Source organism: Poecilia reticulata, linkage group LG11 (assembly GCF_000633615.1).
Source record: "Poecilia reticulata strain Guanapo linkage group LG11, Guppy_female_1.0+MT, whole genome shotgun sequence".
Lineage (NCBI taxonomy): Eukaryota > Metazoa > Chordata > Actinopteri > Cyprinodontiformes > Poeciliidae > Poecilia > Poecilia reticulata.
Window position 1 is genome coordinate 25,562,581 of NC_024341.1, and position 4,537 is coordinate 25,567,117.

General features: G+C 37.1%; 1 pseudogene; it reads left to right on the forward strand.

Annotated features, from left to right (window-relative positions):
• Positions 1-2,251, forward strand: part of LOC103472939 (class I histocompatibility antigen, F10 alpha chain-like) — a 6,852-nt pseudogene extending 4,601 nt beyond the window's left edge.
• The last annotated feature ends 2,286 nt before the right edge of the window (positions 2,252-4,537 follow it).

Here is a 4,537-nt window from a genome sequence, read left to right on the forward strand (position 1 = left end):
GTGGGGACTTTCCATTGACTTCCATTCATTTCTACAGCCTAAACCTTCCCTTTACCCTTTTCCTAACCCTAACCATCACATACCTAACCCTAACCCCATCCAAAACTCAATTCACACCTTAGTCCTAACTCTGACCCCTGACCTAAAAACAGACTTCGGTCCCAAGACACAACGTAGTATGTGTCAGGAAAAGGGTCCCCACAAGGTATTACAAACAAATGCACACCCACACACTCACCGGCCACTTTATTAGGTACACCTAGCTAGTACTGGGTTGGACCCCCTTTTGCCTTCAGAACTGCCTTAATGTTTTGTGGCATAGATTCAACAAGGTACTGGAAACATTCCTCAGAGAGTCTGGTCTATATTGACATTATATCATCACCCAGTTGCTGCAGATTTGTCGACTGCACAACCATGATGTGAATCTCCCATTCCACCACATCCCAAAGGTGCTCTATTGGAATGAGATCTGGTGACTGTGGAGGCCATTCGAATTCAGGGAACTCATTGTCATGTTCAAGAAACTAGTCTGAGATGATTGTCGCTTTATGACATGGCGCATTATCCTGCTAGAAGTAGCCATCAGAAGATGGTACACCAGGGGTGGGCAATCCTGGTCCTCGAGGGCCAGGATCCTGTAACTCTTAGATGTCTCTCTGGTCCAACAGCTGAATCACCTCCCAAGTGCAGTCTAGTTCTACAGAGTCCTGCTAATGACCTCATTATTTGACACAGGTGTGTTTAAGCAGAGGTGCATCTAAAAGTTGCAGGAGACCGGCCCTCAAGACCTGGAGTTGCCCACCCCTGTGGTACACTGTGGACATAAAGGGATGGACATGGTCGCCAACAATACTCAGGTAGGCTGTGGCCTTGACACGATGCTCAATTGATACTAATGGGCCCAAATGTGCCAGGAAAATATCCCCACCCCATTACGCCACCACCACCAGCCTGAACCGTTGATACCAGGCAGGATTAATCTTAGCTTTCATCTTGTTAATGCCAAATTCTGACCCTACCATCCAAATTTTGCAGTAGAAATCAAGACTCATCAGACCAGGCAACATTTTTCTAATCTTCTATTGTCCAGTTTTGGTGAGCCTGTGTGAATTGTAGCCTTAGTTTCCCGTTCTTAGCTGAACGGGAAACTAAGGCTACAATTAGTTTCCCACAAAAGGTATGGCCTTTTGCCATACTGGGTATGGCAAAAGGCCATACCCAGTATGGCCTTTTGCTGCTCTAACCCATTCACCTCAAGGTTCGACGTGTTGTGAGAGTATTCTCTTCTGCAGACCTCAGTTGTATCGAATGGTTATTTCAGTTAATGTTGCTGTTCAATCAGCTCCAACCAGTCTGAAAATTCTCCTTTGACATCTGGCATCAACAAGGCTTTTGCGCCCACAGAAGTACCACTCACTGCATATTTTCTGTTTTTCAGACCATTCTCTGTAAACTCTAGAGATTGTTGTGCTATCTCAGTAGATCAGCAGTTTCTGAAATACTCAGACCAGCCCATTTGGCACCAACAAACATACTACATTCAGAGTCACTTAAATCACCTTTCTTCCCCGTTCTGATGCTATGTTTGAAATGCAGCAGATAGTCTTGGCCATGTCTACAGGATTAAATGCATTAAGTTGCTGCCATGTGACTGGCTTATTTGACATTTGTGTTCATAAGTGGTTGGTGAGTGTATATATATTCTTGCATTTTTAGCTCTAAAATGAAGGATACTATATAGTTCGTTTTTAAGTCCAGGATTTGAAGCACTTTCTTTTTTACCAAGTTGGATTTTTTATGTCTCTTACTTTTCCCTTTTGTCTGTTTTCACTTGTTGTACTACCACCTATTTGCCAACACCATGTTTTGAATAGTATCAACTGAACTACTCAAAATGGGTAGTGGAGTCATTGAAATATCCCTATTGTTCTCCTCAGATGTTCCCTTGTTGTTCCTCCTCCAGAAGTCTTCCTCCTCTCCAATCAGTTGCCTCGCTACTGGTTTCTATCCCAACAGAGCTGAGATATTTTGGAGGAAAGATGGAGTGGAAATTCATGAGGATGTGAACAAAGGAGAAATCCTCCCCAACAATGATGGGACCTTTCAGATGAGTGTCAACTTAGATCTTTCATCCATTTCATCTGATGACTGGATGAAGTATGAATGTGTATTTCAGCTTTCTGGTCTCAAAGAGGATCTTGTCACTAAACTGGAGACAGAAAAAATCAGGACCAACAGAGGTAAATGAGATATTGAAAACATTTTTGGGAAATACAGTACATTGTTAGATGTGCTGAAGTTTGTGTATTTTTATATATGGATTCAAAAATGTGCATTTTGTGTTTATTTTACTTTACTATAATATTTGTTTTGACTTCTACAGTATCATTGCATGTCCCTGTGTGATCCAAAGCAAATGCAAACTCAAAACCCAATTGCATACTTTACACTTTTACATGTTTTAATAGAATACATGTCAACAATGTAGCAACATACTGTATATAGACTATGAACATTATTGCTCATTGTAACTGGTAATTTTATCAATCAACCAATCAATGTTATTTATAAAGCATCCTTCATACTAAAAGCATCTCAAAGTCCTGTACAGATACTGTAAATAAAACCAACCAAAAAACAACAACAAAAAATACCCACCACTACTTCACATGGAAAAACCCACAACTGCATGGAAAATGCACGGACTAAGCAGAAATTATCCAATTCAGGAAATAAAGTTTAAAAAGATGGGTCTTGAGCCTGCTTTTAAAGACAGCAATATTTTCTGCACATGAATGTGCAGATTTTTATTTGTTTTGTTTTTTTCTCCACAGAAAATTCAACATTTTTAATCTTCATCTTAACTGGTGTTGCAATGATAGTTGTTCCTGTTTGTGCTGCATGTTTTTACTGCTGGATAAAGAAAGGTGAGAAATCACTAAATTATCTTTTTTGTTAGTTTGAATTTAAAAATTAAGGTTGAGCAGAAAAAATGCCAAGCTTAAATTAACTTAACATAATAAAAGACTAAAAGACAGTTTGTTAAACATGTAAAACTGTTAGTATAATGATGAAAGGCATACCTGAAAACTGTTTTTACTGTAACACCTCAAACTATCTTTTTTTCAGTTAGAAACAGTCATCATGTAAACGGTGAGTTATGTCTAAAATACCCCGATCTTTTTATTTGCTAAGTAGTTTCTGTTACTTGAGTTTAGGAACGTTTTCCATAAGTTTTCTGTTGTGGCATTCAGTATAAAGCAGAACTTTCCTAACAATTTGTTGTTTGACTTATAGTTTTTCAAAATCGAGAGCTTCAAGAGTTGTATCAGGAATGATTGGGGGAAATTTGGTTGGTAATAACCAACAATAACATGAAACTACACAAATGGTGAGTTGTTTCATAAAGCAAACAAAGTCACTTTAAAACTGAAAAAAAAAAACATGTATTTTTTTTTTTAAGTAAAAAAAAATCATTCTCATAAGAAATGATTTCCAGGTACTTTCTCTTAGATCAAGAGAAAATGCTGGATGGGTAATTTTGTGAAATAAGTGCAGAAACACTATTAGAAATATTAACATCTGTGGATTACTACTGACCTACAATTAGTAAAATAGTTGAGTCAAAGTGATGTCAGAAAACATCCCGATGACTGAAAATATTTGAATCATTCAGAAAGTGCTATGAAAATACTAATTGCTTATCTTTTTTTTTCAGGTTGGCAAATTAAGCAACTTATTATTGAAAAGAAAGTATCCCTGGGATTTTACTTAACTGGAATTGATAAAAAAAAAGTTTATGTGAACATTCTTAGGAAAATGTTTAAATTTAAGTAAATCAACCCTCTGAAATCTGAACTCTACATTACAAACAAATTAAGTCACTACGTTTGAAGTAGTTGTATATCTGAATTTTTTGTTTTTCTTATATGTCAAATACTTACAGATATTGGTAAAACAAAATTACCTTGAAAGGCATTAATACTTACACAGATAGATTTATCATGTCAAAAACAAATACGGAGGTCCGTCTTTCTTGAGACATATTTTTGTTTGTTTTAACTCTTGTGTATTTTTGCTGTTTTTAAATAGTGTTTCATATCACAAGATCATTATATATTCATGCAAATCTGATTAGATGGACATGTTTTTTTTTTGAGAAAATGTCTGATTAAATGGGTGTGGCAATGGCGAGCAACTCATATGGAGTAATCTACATGGATCATTGAACTTTGCCATGTCTTCCCCCTCCCTCACAAGCTGCCTTCTTTAAAATAAAGATGACTGTGTGTTTTTGTGTTTGTTATGATGTAAAGCACTTTGAAATAAAATTTGATTGATTGATTTTGATAAAGGCCACTAGAGCTGAAGAAAACCTTAAAAAGAAACCCTGATTTAACTGTTTTTTGTGTATTTAAAATATTAGCTGTAGTTGGAGAAAATACTTGCTGTTGTGTCCAGGGCTGGACTGAGGAGGATGTGGGCCCCTGGGGTTGAGCCAATGTGTGGGTCCTACTTAATCATGGTTATACAG